Source organism: Malus sylvestris, chromosome 10 (assembly GCF_916048215.2).
Source record: "Malus sylvestris chromosome 10, drMalSylv7.2, whole genome shotgun sequence".
NCBI classification, from domain to species: domain Eukaryota; kingdom Viridiplantae; phylum Streptophyta; class Magnoliopsida; order Rosales; family Rosaceae; genus Malus; species Malus sylvestris.
In genome coordinates this window covers 33,730,048-33,753,144 of record NC_062269.1, presented here as the reverse complement: position 1 = coordinate 33,753,144, position 23,097 = coordinate 33,730,048, and the positions used below count along the sequence as shown (strand labels likewise).

Here is a 23,097-nt window from a genome sequence, read left to right as displayed (position 1 = left end):
CATCCTCACTTTAGCTAAGTCATAGGCTAAAGTCACTTTCCATAGCTTGTCATTCACCTTACATCAACCTTTCCATAGCTTGTCATTCACCTTACATCAACCTTTCTTAGTTGCTTGTAAAAGCTTCTTTACTTGTAATTTGGTTTTTGCTTTTCCACTTGTTATGGCAGATTTTAGGGATTGTGTTTGTGTAGTTATCCTACAATCTATTGTAGCTTTCTTTTGGCTCTCTATAAGAGTTGCCTTCACTCTCTTGTAACATTCATAATGAAATATACAACAAATATTGAAACCAAAACTCAACATGGTATCAGAGCAGGAACCAAGGGTCTTGACTCTGTTCCTTTTTTTTTCTTCATTTGCTCATCATCGATAGAGATGGCAGAAGAAAATATGTCTAGTGCCGACAGTGCCTTATCCTCATCCCCAAACTTAACCTAAGGGGTTGAGAACAATCCAAATCAATGACTCTGCTCGGTGTTACTGAACGAGTTCAACTACCTTCTTTGGTTAAGAGCTGTGTCACTTGCTCTAGGAGGAAGATCGAAGCTAGGGTTTATCAATGGAAGCTCTGAGCCCTCAGAATCCATTTCACCAACCTACGATGCATGGCATACTACTGATCAGCTGGTCATGTCCTGGTTACTTAACTCTATGGAGCCAAAACTGAGTGAGCTTTTCAGCTACTCAGAGTCTTCCCTTCTCCTATAAGAGTCTATCAAAGACATGTATGGCAGCCAAAACAACTCAGTTCACATCGTTTAACTGAAGAAGAGTGTGGCTAGTTTAAAGCAAGGTGATCACTCATTTGTTCAACACCTTGGAAGTATGAAATCCATGTGGAATGAACTCGATATGTATCGTCCACACACAACTGATTCTGCTGTGCTACTGAAGAAGGCTAATGAAGACAAGGTTTTTCAACTCTTAGCAAGCTTGGGAGCGGAGTATGAAGACCTGCATAGTCACTTGTTAATGACTCAAAAGCTACCCTCCTTTACCACTGTGTGTCATGCAGTCCAGAGATAAGAAACTCGACGAAAAGTGATGAACGTTGAGCCCAAATCCAACTCTTAAGCTAGGGTTTTCATGACAAATCACAAAGTAACTAGTGATAGGGTGCTTGGTAAGAAAGCAGACTGGAAATGTTCTTATTGCAACATGAAGGGACATTTGAGAGAAAAATGTTGGATTCTTCATCTGGAGTTAAAGCCTAAGTTTGATAGGGAAGGCAGGATGATCAAAGATGAGAAGGGTGGAGTCATTCCAAAAGTATTTCATTCAGCTTGTTCCTCAACTGATGGGATGGCTAATTTCTAAACAAATCATGTGTCCTTGATCAACGAGTTTGCTAATTTTCTTCAAAAGAAGTAAGGAAACACTGAACCTGATGAAATGACACCTGAAAACCCTACTGCAATGATAGGGAAATTTGCTAGATTCTTGGCTGACTCGGAGAACACATCGAAAGGCAATATTCCAGGTATTATCAGTGCCATTTCCACTGCTCTTAATGCAAATGTTACACATGATTTTTGGATTATTGACTCTGGTGCCACTGATCATATAACTAATAAACCCTATAGTCTCCACGATTTTCAAAGAACTATTGATCCAATTCATGTATCTGTTGCAAATGGGAAATGAGAACCTATTCTAGGGAAAGGAAAGATTAGATTGCTAAGGGAGCATACTGATTCCACTGCTTTCTATGTACCTTCTTTTCCTTTTCAGCTCTTGTCAATAGGAAAAATCACAAAAACCTTAGACTGTCTTACCATATTTTCCCCTCACAATGTTGTGTTTCAAGACCGAGTTACTCAGAAGAAGATTGGTGAAGGATTCTTCTTGAATGAACTCTACTATCTCTCAAAGAAGTCCAATTTTGTCAAAAAGCTCAGTGTCAACTTAAGTCAAGTTCAAGAACACCAACTCTGGCATCAACGCCTTGCCCATCCCTCAGAACATGTGATGACCAAGTTGTTTCCCTTTTTTTGTAAAAACACACTGGAGTGTGAAACTTGTCAAATGTCCAAAGCCACTAGACTTCCTTTTGTTTCCTCTAATTCTAGAACTAGTAAACTTTTTGAGCTTGTTCACTCTGATATTTGGGGTCTTTCTCGTGTAGAATCCTTTTATAGGTATAGATATTATGTTACATTTATTGATGACTATTCTAGAGTAACCTGGTTGTATCTTTTAAAACTTAAAAGTGATTTGTTTGATGTTTTTAAGAACTTTCACAACCTAATCACCAATCAATTTTCATCTAAGTTATATATGTTAAGATCAGATAATGGTACCGAGTACACTTCCAATAACATGAGTAATTACTTAAGCAATCATGGCATTTTGCATCAAACTAGCTGTGTTGGTACACCATAACAAAATGGTGTGGCAGAGAGAAAGAATCAAGACTTATTGGAGAAGACTCGATCACTTATGATCTAAATGAATGTTCCTAAGAAATTTTGGTCTCAAGCTCTACTCACTACCACGTACATCATTAATAAACTGCCAACTCGAGTGTTAATTACTAAATCTCCTTTTGAAGTCATGAAGGGCAGGCCTATAAGCTTGTCTCACCTCAGAACCTTTGGTTGTACTTGTTATGTGCACATTCAAGCTCTCCATCGTGACAAACTTGACCCTCGAGCTGTCAAATGTGTGTTTATAGGATACGCCAGTTCTAAAAAGGGTTATAAAGTGTACAACCCTAACACGGGGAAACTGGTAGTCTCAAGAGATGTGCGATTTGATGTATATTCACCTTATTTCCACAAAGGGTTGGAGACTAATGCTAATATGGAAGATCTTATGGACCTATTTCCACTACCTATTCCAGCAGAAATTCATGAAGTCACTCTTGCTCATATCAGCACTGATAATTCTCAACTCATTGAGAGTGTAGCTGATGCAGTGCCAAGCTCATCTGAACCATCAGAAGCTCAACAAATCAGCAAGCTATAAGTGTACCAAGAAGAAATCCTACATGAGATAGACATCCACCAGTGAGGTTACAAGAGTATGTTACTTACACTGCAAGGCATCCTATCTCTGCAGCCATTTCTTATCACAGATTCTCATATTCTCATACTTCTTTCCTTAACAAAGTGTCCCATACTTTCGAACCAAGGAATTTTCATGAAGCCACATGCATGCCTGAGTGGCAAGATGCTATGACTAAAGAGCTTCAAGCTCTGAATGACAACCAGACATGGAGTGTAGTGGATCTTCCAAATGGCAAGAAAGTTGTGGGAAGTAAGTGGATATATAAGACCAAATTCAACTCCAATGGAAGCATTGAAGACACAAGGCATGGTTAGTAGCTCAAGGCTTTACTCAAACCTATGGCATTGACTATAAGGAGACCTTTGCTCCTATTGCCAAAATGAACACAGTGAGGGTATTGTTGTATGTGGTAGTCAATAATGCATGGCCTTTATTCCAAATGGATGTGAAGAATGCAATTCTTCATGTGGATCTTGAAGAAGAAGTGTACATGAAGTTGCCTCCTGGTCATCTAAGAGAAAATGAATCCAACAAGGGCTGCAGACTTCACAAAGCCATATATGGTCTCAAACAATCCCCTCGAGCTTGGTATTCGAAGCTTAGTTCAGTCCTTAAAGCTGCAGGGTTCAAAAGGAGTCATGCTGGCTTTTCTTTGTTTGTTCGAAGCAGTATTGCTGGCAAATTGGTTGTGCTTATATATGTTGACGACCTAATTATTACAGGTGACAATATAAGTGAAATCAAGACGCTTAAGCAGTCACTTCACCAAAAATTTGCCATTACAGACTTGGGGCCCTTGACATACTTTCTTGGAATTGAGATGGCTACCTCTTCAAAGAGATTGTTCTTGAATAAAAAAAAGTATGTTCTTGATCTTCTAGATGAAGCTAACATGATGGAATGTAAACCAGCTTGGTCACCCCTAGCTAGCAAACTTCAGTGGCATGAAAAAGGTGAACCTCTCTCGAACCCTAGTGTTTATCAGCGAATGGTTGGGAAACTTATTTATCTCACCATTAATAGGCCTGATATCTCATATTCAGTTAGCCTAGCCAGTCAGTTCATGCACTCTCCTACTCTAGTTCACTGGGAAATCGTCAAGAGAATACTTCGATATCTCAAGGGCTCAGTAGGAAGAGGGATAATTATGAAGAACAATGGATCAAATCACATTTTGGCCTACACAGATGCTGACTGGGCTGGAAATGCCCTTGATCGAAAATCCACAATAGGTATTTGCACATTTGTTGGAGGGAACCTTGTCACTTGGAAGAGCAAGAAACAAACTGTTATTGCTCGATCTAGTGCCGAAGTTGAGTATAGGACTATGGCAGCAACAGCCTGTGAACTCATATGGTTGAAAAGTCTTCTTTCCGAGCTCGGATTCACAAGCATGGCACCTATATCCTTGTATTGTGATAACCAAGCTGCCATGCACATTGCCTCCAATCCAGTATTCCATGAAAGGACCAAACATATTGAAGTTGACTGCCATTATATTCGTGCTCAAGTTCAATCCAGGGTGATAGACACCGTGTTCACACGCAGCCACGATCAACTTGCTGATTTATTCACAAAAGCACTAGACTCTGCTCAGTTTCGGCGTTTGTTGTGCAAGCTTGGATCAATCAATCCCCTTGATCCAGCTTGAGGGGGTGTATTGAAACCGATTTGTATGGATGGGTTGTATGTATGAGTTGTCATCCTCACTTTAGCTAAGTCATAGGCTAAAGTCACTTTCCATAGCTTGTCATTCAACTTACATCAACCTTTCCATAACTTGTCATTCACCTTACATCAACCTTTCTTAGTTTCTTGCAAAAGCTTCTTTACTTGTAATTTGGTTTTTGCTTTTTCACTTGTTAGGGCAGATTTTAGGGATTGTGTTTGTGTAGTATACTACAATTTATTGTAGCTTTCTTTTGGCTTTCTATAAGAGTTGCTTTCACTTTCTTGTAACATTCATAATGAAATATACAACAAATATTGAAACCAAAACTCAACATATTGATTCTTGGGTGCAAGCATCTATTGAAAATCATTTTGCAAGGGAAAATAATTTCCGCACACTTAATTCAATTCAAACACCAAAAATAAACATAGTGAAGAAAAGGGATGCACGGAAGTCACTTCACTTTTGCAAAGTGTACAACGTGCCTGACTGGAAGAGCTATAAACTGCTGCACAAACTAAAAGGCAAACGGCTTGCATGTCATGTTTGAATAGTTTATAAGTGACATAAAGTGGAAAGTTTTGTATAGCATCCGATTATATATAAACCCTAGAAAGTTTTGCAGAAACTACATATGCTACAGAGGACCGGAAAACACTTGCACCACACCACAGAAACAGAACAAACAAGTGACCTAATGTAAGAAAAGGCAGCTACAATTATAGGTTTCATGAGTTTTATACTGTTTCTCGATTGATGGATTCAATGCTCCAATTGGGTTTGGCGCTGCTGGGTTCCTCGGTGGAGATCCGTAAGTTCTTCTTGTGGAAGTCGTATAGAGTCTGCCGGTGGCCAACGCTTATATATGTTATGCCTGCCTTTTCAATCTGCTGATATAAATGAACCTGCCAACAGAAGCACAACCGGGAGATCATCATTACGACTTATATCATGTTATCTTCATAGTGATTCAACAACTATGCTTCTAGGCCTCATGGGAAAAAATTGAAGCAGGTGGACATCGAATGAGTGGTACAAAACCAACACTTCCAAAAGACTTGGAACAAGTTCATTAGCTTATGTTTATCAACGGATTATAGACTAGATTATTCGTTTCAGGTGTTTGTGTACATAGCGCGAAGTTTGACTAAATGCGTTAGGGACAATTCCCGAAGATGCTCTGGACTGAAAAGTCCAATACATGTGGGAAGGACTAGGAAGATAAACAAATGAACCTTGAAATTCTTAGGAAAGAGCGTGGTAATACCTCGTTGGCTTCATCTAAAGCACTGGTAGATTCATCCAGCAGAACTAATTGTGGTTTCGAAAGCAGTAAACGTGCAAATGCAAGGCGTTGCTGCTCTCCAAGGGAGAGAACACTAGACCAGTCATTTGAAGTATCCAAACTGCTGAATCGGGATAATAAATTGCCAAGTCGGACATCCTCCAAAACCTGTATCAGGTCCTCCGTTGTGGGCTTACTAGGCTTTTCACTCGTATGTTCTGATTTTGGTGCCTGCTTCAAGAAAGGAAGTGACCCTGCAAGAATTACAAAACAATTGTCACAGGTGATTATTGATGAAATTGGGTTTTACCATAAAACCAATTGGCAATATGGGGGTAACCCAAGACCATATAATCACATAGCAAACCTTGTCTCTAACCGATGTGAGACAACTCTCAACACGCCTCAGCACGTGTGGCTGATTTTCAAGCCTACACGTGGACAACAACTGAGTGAGACAACTCTCAACACGCCCCAGCACGTGTGGCCGCAAACCTTGCCTCTAACCGATGTGAGACAACTCTCAACACGCCCCAGCACGTGTGGTTGATTTTCAAGCCTACACGTGGACAACAATTGGGTGAGACAACTCTCAACACGCCCCAGCACGTGTGACCGATTTTCAAGCCTACACGTGGACAACAACTGGGTGACGTGGAACGCGTGTGGCCGTTTGGCTTCATACGAGAAAGACCTGCTTTAATACCATGATGAAATTGGGGTTCCACCATAAAACCAATTGGCAATATGGGGGAATAACCCAAGACCATATAAGCACATAGCAAACATTGTCCCTCATCGATGTGGGACAACTCTCAACAATTATTGCTTCCTCAGCAGTCAGCACACATACCATGTGGCAAAAGGAGTTGAAGTCCATACCAGTTGGTTTAGTACCGTCGGTTGTGGAAATCGCATCCTCAGCCCATGTAGGATAAAGCAACTGTTGGCGAAGTGTTCCCAATACCATATATGGTTTTTGAGGAAGGAAAAATATGCCTTCATAATTCCTATTTGAGGGCCTTCCAAGTTCCCCATATTTATCACCACCAGTATCTATCTCAAGAACTACCACACCAGAAGAAATGGACGGTTGATTATCTTCAACGTCCTTCACATAGAATATGATTTTTCCTTTTCCAGTACTCCAAAGACCACACATAGCTCTTAACAAAGATGTTTTACCGCTCCCACTTGGTCCTGTTACCTGTTCAAATGATCATGTACGGGAAAAGTTCTTCAGCTCCGTGTCAAGATATACTTAGTAAACTAATGATAAATTCAATAGAACAATGGAGTTACTAACCAATAAATGCTCATTCTTGTTGATTACCAACGATAAATTCCTAACCAATGCAGTACCACTTGGAGTCTCCACCGTCAAGTGTTCTATATCCACTAACTTTTGTTGCTTTTCTATGGGAATGGATCCATTTGACTCTGGTTCCGGTAAACTTTTGACGTTACTATATATCAGACTTATCCCTTCTGAGGGGTCAGAATGGCGTTCTGGGTTGCTGCTATCCAACAAATCGTCAAATTCACCTGTATGTTTTAGATATCACTAGGCAAATAAGTATTTACAGTTAAAACACACCTACGCCACTAAAGATCTCCTTACGTGGAGTCAGAAGAGAAAGCATTGCCATATTGGACATCATAAGTCAATTTATTAACAGTCAGACAGTATGACAAGGTACATATTATTATGAATCTGTAAACGATTGAATAAATCTAATCAACTTCAAGAGTTAACCTCAGAACTTCGAGTATTATGGTGAAGAGTAGAAAAGTTGAGTGGAAATTTTGGTAACATCCTAGTAGTTTTTGCATCCCTAGTCATAACAAATATTATTGAAGATGGCTTCAGATGACCTGAACAAGTACAAAAAGTTATACGATGTGGGCAAATGATGTCTGTAAGAAAACGTGTCAGTATTTTGTCAATGTCTTTCTAGTGGGAGTCTCATGCATATTCATTTAATTTTAAGACCCCGTTATATCACGCAAATTAGACAGCTTCCTTATGAAGTTCTATCTGGTCAAGTCAAAGTTATGCAACAGATCCTCGTTATAGCAGATATATAGATAAAGATACAGAGACAATACCAAGTCGATCAATTACAGCTGCAAATGCACTGATAGTCTGAAATTGGTAGACAATAAGGGATAAGTCTGCAAGAATATGACTGAAAGCAGATACTGACTGATTAATGACACCAAACGCAATTTTGCCTGAGAAATACATAGGAGCAACAACAGCAGCGGGAATAATCTGAATGAGATAGCTGTATCCACTAGTGAAAAACTCGAGATTTCTTGAACATATCAACAATTTCTGCAAGGTTGGAATATGAGTTAAAACACAATCACTTGGATGTGCATGGCATAACAATCAACACGCATAGTAATTTTAAATCAGTAAATATATTAAATGTAAACAGAACATGCTCTAGATCAATCCTCGCAGGCATCTGTGTACCAAAAGTAACTTAAAAAAAACCAGCAAGTCCTAAGCATAACTGTATAGTTCTTAGGCATAATGATGCAGCTCAGTCTCTTGAATGAGCCACCGATATCACAGTGACATCAACAGAGATTCAACAGAGATCAAGACCCAGGCACTGAAGTCTAAATATCAGAAACAACGTGATCAATTTTGAAAACTGGAACATGATGCTTATCAGATGAGATACATGTATATAACGTACTTAAGAAATCAAACGCATGCTTACAAATTAAATTATAGATGCTAAGTAACACATGTTTAGCATCTTCATCTTTCTTGCTTCTTGAATAAGGGTAATGAGAGCCCATACATGGTGATACACTGATAATAAACCTATGTTGTGAAGAAAAATTACATGTAGAAAAACAGATTTTTTTAGTGGATGTTGAAGTTGTTTATAGGGGTTATCAGTAGGCATCATCAATAATCCAATGACACCAGCGCATCTGCCATAAATCGATCCAAGTTTATTTAAAGTAGATCATGTAGTTTAAAGTGAGTACACTAGACACAACAATATTGCGTAAAATTAAATTTGTGAGAGAAAAAGGAGTCTTCATTGTAAATGAAAACAGAAGAAGATAAAATTATTCATACGCTCATATTTATGAAAGCACTTGTGAAGCGTTGTAGCAAAAGTTGCATTTCATTTGCTTCACCACTATAGAAAGCAATGGATTCAGCATTTTCTCTGACGCGCACAAGTCCATAACGAAAATCAGCTTCCTTTTTCTCTTGCATGAAGTTTAAAGAAACCAAATTCTGAAAACACGGATACAACGTTTTCATTAAACCGAGTTCCAATTGCATACAACATAGGAAATACTTTTTGGTTAAACAGAGGTAAAGTTACCTTTCCAAGAAAGATACTTATGACTGTTCCACCAATTGAATATACAAATAGAACAACAAACAGCGGAGGATAGATACTGAATAAGATGTTACTGAACGAGATGAGATCTATCACAGCACTGAAAAGTGTTACGGAGAAGTATAGGGCAATCTCTGTGAACGAATTTAGATCATCAACAATGCGTTGATCTGGATTATCAATGATTGATTGGGATTGAATTTTATAAAAGGTTTGGTTGCTTAGGTAACGATCCAGGTAATATTTTGTCATCCAAGCTCTCCACCTCAAAGAAAGAGTTTGTCTTGCATAATATCGCAACACAAAAATCTGCACAAAAAGTTGTCAACTCATGTAACAAATATATCAACATCAGTAAGACCAGGTCATTGTTCCCATGACCACATAACTGCATAGGCAAACGAATCAACAACAATCGTACGAGTATGAACCCATTGGCGATGATCAAAATGCAAAGAAGTGGAAACTTGTGAACAGAATACCCGAAAAGCTAACCTAGCAACTTTTAGGCTTTTTCCATTGTGGGTTGCAATTTACTGGCATAAACCTCTGGCATTCATTGTTCTTTTGTGGTCTTCTTTTTTGACAAAATCTTAGCAACTGCCTTTTTGTATCTTCCTTTCTTGTGATTACAGGAGGATGAAGGCGAAGACCCCAAAAAAGGGGAAAAAAACTAAGCAGAGGAAGTACTCACCGGAATTCCACCGGCAAATGCAGCTAAGTAGTAAAGCAGCTGCTTCGTGAATTGTTTTTGGTTCTTGTCTTCAAATTATCATCAAAATCCAATTACGGAAGCAAAGAGGAAACAAAATTCAGTAATATAAATTAACTTAATTGATTACCAATAAGATTAACAAATTAGAGAGTGACCGGCAATGGCGTTATAGAAGTCACGGCCGAGGAAATTGAAGCAGACGCTGATACCGGTGGTGGCGAGAGTGAGAGCGAAGACTACGGCGAGCCTTATCCTCGCTTGCACCTTGTCATCGGAGGACCAATAGGGAGCCGCCACCTTCCAGAATCTTCGGAGAAGCGGTCGCAGTTTAGGCACCTCCCTTTGCTGCAATAATGCGACCAGCTCATGAGGAAGAAGAAGAATAGTATCAAATCAAAGAGAAAAAGTAAAGAGAGAGCGGACCTTTTCTGTAGCTGGCGGAACTGTAGAGCCCGAGGCGGCTGCACAGCGCCCAGGTGATGATTCGACGTCTTTGCTCCTCTCTTTCCTCCTCATCATCCAATTGCAGCCGCTTCTACTAGTGGTGGACATGGTGGACAATGATGGAAATCTGGAGAAGAGGAGCCAATGAGCATGCGAGGCCGTTGCTCCTCTTTCGACTCCGACGCTCACTCTCACTCCAATGTGGCGGCAATGGCGGTAGTTGGGGGAGTTATAGGCGGAGGAGGATCAAAGTGAGACAGTGCCTGCATTATCATTTTTTCCATTTGTCTTCTTTCTTTTTGTTTAATTCTCCAGTGATTGAACTGATTTTCCTTGGGATTTTCCTTCCATCCAAACAAATCCAGGTGTGATAGTGTGATTAGCATTGCAAATGTCAAATGAAATGAGTATCTACCTGCAGACTGCAGTGCAGATTCTCTGAAAATAAAAATCAACCATTTCAGCAGTTTTCATCGTATGAATGAGACCAATTATACAACGCCACCGCTAACGGTAATCCGTCCTGCTGCATATCGGCATATCCGCTACGTAAAATAAATTGTCCAAGCAAGGCAACTGATATTAAAATTTTATTTTTTAAAATTACAAAAATAATTTGTTGGCTCCTTTTCTCCGCCAATCTCCTGGCTCGTTTTCTCCGTCAATCTCTGTTGACCTCTTCCACTCCTCCCTCTTTTTCTTCGTCTATCTTTCTCTCTTGAATTCTCAGTTTCTAGCTCCCATCAATTCACCAACCTGATGGCAAGTTTCTCTCTCTCCCCTCTTTCTATCCACAAAAAATTAGTTCTTGAAATTCTTGAAGCTCGAGTTTCTTTCCGTGGAGTTGAAAGCATTGCCCAGGATGTAATTATGGGCTTGCAAATATGGTATTCGTACCGTGACGTTGAGAGAATAAGTGGGTAATGTTGTGCCTTGGCCCGTTTGTCAGTGCGGAAACGAGATTCATATTATAACTTCACCAAATCACATTCAGTTGAACAGAATAAAATACAAGAAATAAAGACACCGAGAAATTTACGAGGTTCGGCAAAAATCCTGCCTACGTCCCCGCAGAGATATTGCTTTTCACTATGAGAATAACAATACAAGTAAACATGAGTTAAATCCCAATCCCAAATCCCTTGTACACCCACTCATAGAATTTTACTAAGAGCCTCACTCTCCCCAAGAGTTTCTCACTCTCACTCTATATTTTCTCTCCTTTGTATTCTCCTTCGGATGCTCTCTCAATGCATTTCTAAATGCACAAATATTGCATCTAGTTATAGACATACATTAACAACTATGCCAACAAACAAGACCAAAAAGTCTTAAGTTCACATGACATAATTATCACCTAGCCTACCTAGCATGCATCAAAGTCTATACCTAGTCTATAAAGTACAACTTTTCTCCATTTGTCATTTAATGCATATAAAATAAAACATGCACAATTGTGTGCAAGCAACCACAAAGTCTGGTCTTGCTTCCAACTTTGCTTGTGGTAGTCACCATGTCTTCTCTTGAAACAAGACATCCATGCCACAACCGAAAGCCTAACACAAAGTGGCTATTGCCATTTCCCTGTAGCACTCAGAAAGTTACACTATCAAAATTGTTGCCAACTCATAAGTATATGAGCCAAACACAACAGGTAATTGGTGGATTTTGGGTTCTGGGCAGCTGTAGTTTGGCTCCATTGATATGCTGAGTTGCTGAGAAGAAGAAGCACAGACGAGCAAGAGAAGAAGTAGCTGCAGTGTTTGGGAATTTAGAAAAATATTAAAATTTTTGATCATGAATTGAATTTGAGTTTTATCACAAATGATCTTTAAAATTAACTTATCCGAATTAAAAATCGATCAATGTAGTGTTTGAATATGATTGTTTAAAATCAATATCGTCATTTCGTTAGAATCCTATCAAAATTTCTGTTAGTATCTGATGTGAGACATATATAGATCCACAAGTCTAATTAAATACTACCACATTTAGACCCGTCACATTTATGCTTATGTGTTGCCACACTTGTACCATGTAGACAAAAAAAATTTAATTATTACTTTGAAAAAATAATTTTTTAATTAAAAAAATGTTCACCTTCTTCTTCCCCTCCACCAGAACATCTACCTCCATCTCCTCCTTTCTCCATCGCCACCACCCATTCAAACTTTAAGCAACAACCTCCACTCCTTTCCCTTAGAATCCTCAACCCAAATTATTTCCTCAAAATTGGAGTCGAGCTCGAGTGGGACAAACCTATATTCTGAGCTGGAGCTGGAGTGGGACGAACCCATGTTCTGGAGCTGGAGCTGGAGTAGAATAACCCAATTGATTTCCTTATTCGACGCCAAACTCCATTGATCACCCTAAAATCCCTAATTCTTATACCACAAACCCATATTCTCAAGACCCCAAATTTACACGTCCCGATCCCAACATACGTCGCAAATCAACACGTGGCAAAGGAAAAATAACATTCGTTGAATATGACATACCATACGGAATGAAATATTTTAACTGCAACCCAAACTAAAAAGAAGGTGGCTAAGTTCTTCACAAGATATTTACAAATATGTACAACCCAAAAAGAAGTATTATCTTTGATTTACTAAGAACAAGTTTGAAGTGCTCAAAAGAAAGTCCCAAAAGATAAGGCACAAGAGTGAATCAAGGGTAATCTAACGCTCCACGTGTTTGATAACTTCACTGCTACCCCCACTTACGGACTTCTCGGAGTCTAATCAAACCTATCACCTGTATGATCAATGCCTACACCATCGAAATGGTGCATCGGGCAAACATCAACTCGGTTAAGCTGCGAAGCTCGTGTGAGTGACAATAGTACAAAGTATGTGATACAATAATAAAACCAGCCATCAATCACAATTTATAAACCTTGAATATAAATCATGCATGAGAAATCAATACCAAACTTTTGAAAACTTCGAAGGGGTCACCCAGACATTCAACAATTCATCTGAAACAATCACAACATCTCACAACCATATTCTCATACAACACAATGAAAGGTAGGGTTAGGGCGACATAGTTTGGCCGAAACATACACCTTTGAAGCTATCTCAATCCAAACTCAATAAAACCCAAGGTGGATACGATCCCGGACCATCACTCAACGGAATCGCGAAAGACCAACAACCATAATGTATAACGGCTCAAACAAATGAGACAAGCACAAGTTACTTAATTTACAAAAGCTCAACCAAGGGAAATAAGGCACAAATACTAAATTTAGAACGAATCAATGAAGCGGGAAATAAAAAAATATCGAAGCAACAAATCCCCATCACAATGGGTTAACGGCCAACCACTAGCCTTCACATTTCGTCACATCATGCCAATCAAACAAATCAAACCATATTTCAATATACACACATCAAATCTCATTTCATAACTTGAATCAATGGCTAAGCATTAAAAATAACAATTCAATAGAAAACATATATATATAACCAAGTCATATCCACACAGGATAACAATTACGAAAACAAGGTAATCACCAATATCACATATGTTAAAGTCACTCACCTGGAGTCCGCGCTAATGCACCCTAGCACGAGAGTCAAGGCATCACGTTTTATCACTGCCTAAACAAGGTACAAGTCAACATTTAGATTTCCTTCGATAATTCACATACTTAAAAACTCTCATATGTCTCCCACAACAACATTTAATGAGGAATCGAACCGTCATTCTAAGGTAGGGTCCATGATCTTACATCACTTATTCTGTAAGATCCAATCACTAGGTTTTCACTTGCAAGTTCCTAAGGTCCTTAAACAATATCTACCATAGCATACTAAAATTGGGTATCAATTCAATGGTAAGATTGTCAATTGTTAGAATAATCAAGTGGTGGACTTTATCAATAATATACTCTACCAACAATATTTTCATAAATCAAATGTCACACATCGGGAAATTCGATTTTTTCCAAAAATTCTCAAATTTTACAAGAATGAAGATCTCAACAAGTAGAGTAAACTTTATATCTGTGGTCGAGTCCAATTTGGCCGGAAAGGCCCTCAAATTGGCTCGCACCTGTCGAAACCCTAAGGTGGGTGTTCTTCAATTCGGCTTCATTGGTATTCCAACGCCCCACCCACCATTTGGGTCTTGTTCCTAGGTCTAAGGGAAGTTGATTAAGGGTGATGGTGAATGATGATACTCTCCTGAACGACAATTTGTCAAGAAGAACCCTCGGGTTCTCCTGTGGAGTTCTACCCGAATTAGGCCTTAAAAAATCCTTGATTTTTGGTGGAGATGGAAAGAAGAAGATAGTTGAGCAAGTTGCAGGTGAAGGAGATAGGAAAATTAAATGAGAAAAGGAGGAATTGGCCTGAAATTGGCCGGTTTGAAAGTGTGCTGGTGGAGCACACGGGTTCACAAATAGGAGAGGACGATTTTTGCTTTTCTCCCTTTAATTGGTCATTTCTACCCTCCAAAAATCTGATTGTCCCCTTTTTATTATTAGACTAACTTAATCTTCAGCCCACATGTGTAAATTAAACAATTCCCACAATCTATAATTCACAACTTCAAACGTCAGCAACTATACCGTTATAATTCAGACTCGCAAACGGCTTTCACCTATGCGTTCGTGTGTTCGAGATCTATTTAAAAACACTAGTTGTAACTTCGAAATATCAACGAAAGATAAAGATTGATTAAGAAACTTCCAACTCGATAACTAATCAATTACTAAACTTAAAATTAACGGAATTAAATTAACTAATAAAGATAACGTAATCGTGAAATACGAATTTAAAATACGAGATACGTAATAAATGGTGAAATTCTGGGGATGAGATTTTACAATCGACAACTTACAAAAATTATCCGTGGGTTTCCATTTCCGAGCAACATCTCCAAGTTCATGATTCCCCTCGGTTTCTCCTCACGCAATTGATCTGGGTCTCGATTCGACGGTCCAACCCTTATGAACAATTGTCAATGAGCTACCAGATTCAAATGAATTTTGATTTTAATTAAAAGGAAGATTGACGTGCAATCCCATTTGGTGTCATATAATCATATTTGCTACTGTGGTTGTTGCAATTGATGTTTGCAATTTGCTGTTGGGAATGCATCACATGACTATGTAGTAGCCATGGAATTCCAGGAGGATGACCCGCAGCACTTACCGTCCTCTCGTCCAATTCGTCATCGTAATTCCTCTGGGATTTCTTTCTGGATTCATGGGATCGTAATCCCTCGTCGTCCCTCTCGTAATTTACCCTTCTGGGATTTTTGAGTCGCAAATTCACTCTTAATTTTCTTTTATTTTTTAATCCATGTGGGACCCACATGTGTGCTACATTAGCACATTAACATAAATTTTGACGGATATGGATGCTATTGATTTGTAGCATCCATATTTAAGGACTACATTGATTGATTTTCAACTTCAAAAATTATCTTGATTGGATGGTCAATTTCAGATACAATTTGTGATAAAAATGCATATAATTTTAACCAACAAAGAATTTTAGCCACAAGTATAAATTTTCATAACTTACCAAAACTTAACATAAAAATATTACAATGCTCTTTACTAGAGTTTATGGTTCTATCCCTTTTCCAAGTAAAAACCCTTCTCCCATTTTTCTCAATCCCTATTTCAAATTTCAATTCCTAATTTTCCTTGCTTTAAAATTGGCTAAGGAATTAAGTACATTGTTTTGTTGTGCGTTGTGGGTTTGATTCGGATGTTTTTGTTGTTAATTCTTTGATTACTTACTACTCAGAGGTGTGATGAGGGGTTTGGCGAGAGTTTTGTTTGACAGGATGCCGGAAAGAGAGATTGTGTAGTGGAATTCGATGATTGCAATTGCTTTGGAAAATTATGAACGCAAAAGTGAGTCAAACCCAATTACAAAGAGGGAAAATGGCTATCACTTGTGCTCTTTAACCTCTTCTTTTTTCTACAACTCCCAAACTCCCTCCCGCTCTCTCCCTTCTTCTTCCCGGACTAATTTCCCAATAAGAAGCTCTGCAGTTAACACCCAGAGACTCAAGTTTCCTTCACTGCAATTTCAGTCATAATCCTCTCTGCAAATACATAGTGTTTCTTTGCAAGAACCTGTTGTAGGATAAGCCCAAAACTCTAAAGCTCCAGAAATTGAAAATATTCAGAGCTCAGTTCGAAATTCCTGGTCTTTGTCGAAATGCTACATTTGGGTCAGGAGATATAGTTTAGTGTACCGGAATATAAATGATACACCATGTGTCATTATACAAGTTGTGAGATATTTATGTTAAAAAATTAACAAATCACGAAATAAACTTTTCATGGCTTATATAATAATACGTAGTGTATCACGCGTATGACTAGACATAATGAAAAATTTCTCGTGTTAGAAGCTTTACAACTGTGTGCCTGACAAATGGTGTGAACGTAGTAGAGCAAAGTAAATGGGTGTAAACTCCAGTACAAGGCATTATAGTATTTTCATGTCAAGTTTTAGTTAAAATTATAGAAAGTTATAATTGTTGGTTATAATTTTATTCATAATCTAAATTTTAGCTATTTTTCCAAATTTTCCAATGTTTGAGATTTGGACGTGGCAGATGCCATCTTGACTTCAGACCACTCAAGTTGAATTTCAGTCAATTCTTGCCCTATTGAGTAGTCTGGTACAAATGGGCCCACATGTAAACCGATTAATGGGGTTGGGGTGAGAGGATTGTTGGGGTCTTGGGCTCGACTATGACATTTCGCGAGATTTACATAGGGGTAGAGCTGAAAATTACACCAGGAAGCACCTCAAATACAAAGAGTCGTTGTTTTGTAAGAGGTGCCATTTTTCTCTGTTTTAAATATTAGCCTACGCTATTTAGTATTACAGTTTAATGGTATTTCTCTTCACTTATAAGTAAGAAGTTTTAGATTTGATTATTGTTAAAAACAAATTTGAACCACATTATTTTAGTCTATTGGGAGACATAGCCCACCCTCATATCGTTTGTTAAAAAAAAAAAGAACAAAAAAAGATTACCGTACAAGGTCTTGAAGTTTCTCTTTCCCTCCTCCACAGATTGGATGAGCTCAAATGAAAATGTCACAAACTGAAACGTACCTGGCCGAGAGTTCTCATTGGAGTAACTGATCATTCACGGATCAATTCGATGATGAAGCCAAACCTAATCTTAGGAGGGCAGTACCAGACTGTCACAAAAATGGATTAGAAAACGAAAGGTGCAGTCTTCAAAGGACAATGACGAGAGTTTTGCAAGCCTCGGAAAAATAAATTTCTTTCATTGATCGATAGTTACGTTACTGTTGAGCATTAAGTTGCATACTAAGCTTAAATCAACTTGCAGATGACAATCCTGCAGGTTGAAAGTGAAGAGAATGAAGAATTCGAAAAGATGAAGAACTGCTATTTTTAGAAATAGCCATTAGTTTTTTAAACTTGTAACGGCTAGTTTTAATTCTTGTTTTAGAAACCTTACAGCTGTTATTCTTATCTGTCTTGGGATGTACTGTGTTACCCGATCCTTCTCCAAGTGGAAGGATCGTGGCCTCCGATGGTATGTATGGCTGGAGATGAGTCCTTGCTACCTGAAAAATAGGATCTTAGCATTTGACTGATTAGAGGAATATAAGATTGTATTCTCTGTTTTTTCACATATATAGAAAAATATACAGAAACATTCTCTTACTCTCTGTGCTCTTCCTTCTTAGATTTTCTGGTTTTAAAGCTTCAATCTTTGTGTATTAATCAACCTAAAGTATAAAGCCTGATACCATTTCAACATGGTATCAGAGCACTAGGTCTGATTCCAGAGAGGGGCGTGAAACTGTGAGAGAGGTTCTTCCTGAAAAATTCCCAAAAGGGGATAAAGGTGGTTCCTTTATTGTTGGTTCACTTGTATTCACCAAGAAAATGGTGGGATCAGGTTCTTCAGGTGGAGATTTACGAACTCCACAGTTTGATGGTGCAAACTATGATTTTTGGGCAGTCAAAATGGAGACTATCCTCATAGCGCATGACCTATGGGATGTAGTAGATATTGGAGTACAACCACAGCCGATTCTCGAGGAGGAAGAAGATTCTGGAGATGAAGGTAGTGAGGCTGAGCAAGTTCCAGTGGAAGCACCTACCATCTCCAGAGAAGACAGAATAAAGAATGCCAAGGCGCTGAGTCTCATACAAGGAGCCATAACCGATGAGCTTTTCCCTCGCATCAGAAATGAGAAGACTGCAAAAGGGGCATGGGACATTCTGAGAAGAGAGTTCAGAGGAGATAAAAAGGTAAGAGCTGTAAAACTTCAAGCAGTTAGGGCTGATTTTGAGTATATGAGAATGATAGATAGTGAAAACCTAGATGACTATTTGGGTAGGTTTTTTGGAATTGTGAACAATCTGAAATCCCTTGGTGAAGATGTGACTGAACAAAGAATTGTGCAGAAATTGTTAATGAGTCTAAGTAGGCGGTATAAATCCATTGTGTCCATTATCGAGGAAACTCGAGACCTAGATGCTATTAGAGTTGAAGAAGTCATTGCATCTGTCAAAGTCTATGATAAAAGGGAAGATCTGCATGATGAAAGGGATAAATTGATAGGAACTGAGAGAGCCTTTAGTAGCCTAAGAGTTGGAAATAACCAAGCTTCGGGTACCTACAAGGGGTCACAGAGTAGACCAAATCAAAAGTGGCAGGGACAATACAAAAAGGGATCAAATTGGTCTCAAAGTGGAAACTTGAGCAACAACAATGGCTCAAACTGGAACAACAATTCTGGAGGAAATTGGAACAATAGATTCAACTCTCAGAACAAGCAAGGAAGTAGTAGTCAAAGTTGTGTGAAACCACAGTGTCAAGTTTGTCAGAAATACCATTTCGGTGTGTGCAGATACAAAGGAAAAGCCAAGTGTGGAAAATGCAACCGATTTGGACATATTGCAAAAGACTGTGATAGTCACAAGCAAGTAGCTAACTGTGCAAAAGAAGAAGAGGTAACCATAGGAACCATGTTCTATGCTTGTCACTCTTCAATTATGCAAGATAGAAGTGTATGGTTTGTGGACAGTGCCTGCAGTAATCACATGACATCTCAAGAGTCTGTGTTAATCAACATTGACAGATCTGTATCTTGTAAAGTCAAAATGGGCACTGGAGACCTTGTACAAGCAACTGGAAAAGGCACTCTGGTGGTTGAAACACAGCATGGGAAAAGATACATAAATGAAGTATTGCTGGTTCCAGGTTTGGATGAGAATTTACTAAGTGTAGGCCAGATGATGGAGCATGGATACTATGTTCTATTTGGAGGTAATATGGCAGTTATCTTTGATGATAGGAGCCTCAACAATGTTGTAGCAAAGGTGATCATGACAGGAAATCGATGTTTCCCTCTGTCACTAGAATCTATGACACCTGCAGCAAGAAAAGCATCAGTAATTGAAGACTCTTGGACCTGGCACAGAAGGTTTGGACACTTGAACTTTGCTAGCATGAAGAAGATGCAACAGAAGGAAATGGTACTTGGATTACCTGCTTTGACAGAAATGGAAGATGTGTGTGAAGGATGTGTTTCAGGGAAACATCACAGAGAGTCATTTGACAAAGGAAAAGTGTGGAGAGCAAGCTATCCACTTGAGTTGGTACACACAGATTTGTGTGGACCAATGCAAAATGAGTCCATTTGAGGGAATAGGTATTTCATCACATTCATTGATGATTTCTCAAGAATGTGTTGGGTTTACTTTCTCAGAAATAAATCTGATACCTTCAATGTGTTCAAAAAATTCAAAGCTTTTGTTGAACTGCAAAGTGGCTTTAGTTTGAAGAAATTAAGGAGTGATAGAGGTGGTGAATACACCTCACATGAGTTCCTGGATTACTGTACAAGCATGGGAATGGAGAGACAACTAACCATTGCCTATTCTCCTCAGCAAAATGGAGTTGCTGAGAGAAGGAACAGAACAATTTGTGAGATGGCAAGATCTATGATGACTGAGAAAGGAGTCCCTGTGATTTTCTGGGCAGAAGCTGTGAGTACAGCTGTATATCTCCAAAATAGATGCTTCACAACATCTGTGATAGATAAAACACATTTCGAAGCTTTCACAGGTAGGAAGCCTGGAATTAAGCATCTGAAAGTATTTGGTTGTATCTGTTATACTCATGTCCCATCACCCTTGAGGCAGAAATTTGATGACAAAACCAGAAAGGGGATCTTCATGGGATATGGAAGCTGTGAAAAGGGATATAGAGTGTATGATCTGCAATCTAAGAAAATTGTACTCTCAAGGAGTGTGATTTTCAGTGAAGACAAATCATGGAAGTGGGAAAGTAACCAAGGGGAGTCTATCTCAATACCTTTCAATCTTGAAGGGAATGGAGCAGAAAATGAAGTTAGTGAAGAACAAACTGATGTAAATCAGTTTAATAATGCTGGAGATACTCATTCAAACACCACTGTTAATGAATCAGTTGAGGAGATGAGTGGAAGTCACAGCCAAGGCTCAACACCTAGCTCCACTCCAGTAAAGATCAGAACTCTGGAAGATATATATGCAAGATGTCACATGTGTATTATAGAACCAGAGAACTACCAAGAAGCAGTAGGTGATAAAGCCTGGCAAGAAGCTATGAATGCAGAGTTGGAGATGATTGAAAAGAACAATACTTGGGAACTTGTTGAGAGACCAGTTGATAAACCAGTTATAGGTGTGAAATGGGTGTTTAAAACTAAGCTTAACTTGGATGGAACGGTTCAAAAACACAAGGCTAGGCTTGTAGCAAAAGGGTATGCACAGAAACCTGGGATTGACTACAATGAAACCTTTGCACCAGTGGCAAGGTTAGACACAATTCGAACTCTCATTGCTCTTGCAGCACAAAAAGGTTGGAAGCTATTTCAGTTGGATGTTAAGTCAGCATTTTTAAATGGTGTACTTGAGGAAGAAGTGTATGTTGAGCAGCCTGAGGGCTTTGAGTTGGCAAATGCAGGTCACAAGGTCTATAAGTTAAGGAAGGCCTTATATGGACTTAAACAGGCACCTAGAGCCTGGTACAGTGAGATTGATGCATATCTCTCACTGTGCAAGTTCAAAAGGAGCACAAGTGAAGCCACACTATATACAAGATCTGATGATGAAGGAGGATTGATAATTGTGTCAATCTATGTTGATGACATTATATATACTGGAAGTAGTGACAAGATGCTCAGTGAATTCAAAAAGGAAATGATGGAAAGATATGAAATGTCTGATCTCGGCCTTCTACATCACTTCTTGGGCATGGGAATATTGCAAACTGATCAAGGTGTGTTCATACACCAAAGTAAGTATGCTAAGTCCTTACTTGTGAAATTTGGGCTCGAAGATTGCAAACCAGTGTCTATTCCTTTGCCTACTGGTGAAAAGCTAAAGAAAGTGGATGGGAGTGAATTAGCTGATGAAGGACTTTACAGGAAAATAGTGGGAAGTCTATTGTATTTAACAGCAACTAGACCTGACCTGATGTATGCTGCAAGTTTGTTATCAAGGTTCATGAATAGTCCCACCAAGAAGCATTTGGGAATTGCACGAAGAGTACTAAGATACGTGCAAGGAACCCTTAACTATGGCATTGAGTATGTGAATGACAAATCTGCAATTCTCATTGGATTTTGTGATGCAGATTGGGCAGGAAGTGAAGATGATAACAGAAGCACCTCTGGTTATGCATTTAGTTTTGGCAGTGGAGTGTTTTCTTGGGCATCTGTAAAACAAAACACAGTTGCTCTATCAACTGCTGAAGCTGAGTATGTCTCAGCATCTGAGGCAACAACACAGTCCATTTGGTTAAGGTTTGTTCTTGATGATTTTGGAGAGATGCAAACTGAGGCAACACCTTTGTTCTGTGATAATATGTCGGCTATATCTATGGCAAAGAACCCTGTTTTTCATCAGAGGACTAGACATATCAACAGAAGGTATCACTTCATAAGAGAAACCCTGCAAGAAGGTGTGATTGATTTGAAATTCTGCAGAAGTGAAGAACAACTTGCAGACATTTTTACAAAGGCTTTGCCAAAAGACAGGTTTAATCATTTGAGATTGAGGCTTGGAGTTAAGCCATTAAGCAGCTTAGGAGAGGCTGTTGAGAATTAAGCTGCATACTAAGCTTAAATCAACTTGCAGATGACAATCCTGCAGGTTGAAAGTGAAGAGAATGAAGAATTCGAAAAGTTGAAGAACTGCTATTTTTAGAAATAGCCATTAGTTTTTTAAACTTGTAACGGCTAGTTTTAATTCTTGTTTTAGAAACCTTACAGCTGTTATTCTTATCTGTCTTGGGATGTACTGTGTTACCCGATCCTTCTCCAAGTGGAAGGATCGTGGCCTCCGATGGTATGTATGGCTGGAGATGAGTCCTTGCTACCTGAAAAATAGGATCTTAGCATTTGACTGATTAGAGGAATATAAGATTGTATTCTCTGTTTTTTCACATATATAGAAAAATATACAGAAACATTCTCTTACTCTCTGTGCTCTTCCTTCTTAGATTTTCTGGTTTTAAAGCTTCAATCTTTGTGTATTAATCAACCTAAAGTATAAAGCCTGATACCATT

General features: G+C 38.8%; 1 long non-coding RNA gene and 1 pseudogene across 2 annotated transcripts; both read right to left on the bottom strand.

The window, feature by feature from the left end:
* Positions 1-5,223: 5,223 nt before the first annotated feature.
* On the bottom strand, positions 5,224-15,838 carry LOC126584492 (ABC transporter D family member 2, chloroplastic-like; annotated as a pseudogene).
* A 1,992-nt stretch (positions 15,839-17,830) lies between these two features.
* On the bottom strand, positions 17,831-23,097 carry LOC126586554 (uncharacterized). 2 transcript variants are annotated; one of them, XR_007610840.1, is made up of 4 exons: positions 23,009-23,097; positions 22,799-22,907; positions 17,985-18,093; positions 17,831-17,861 (listed from the first exon to the last, which is right to left on the bottom strand). It is a non-coding gene; the product is annotated as an uncharacterized LOC126586554 (long non-coding RNA). The 2 variants fall into 2 exon arrangements; XR_007610841.1 differs by lacking the exon at positions 17,831-17,861 and having other exon boundaries at positions 17,950-18,093.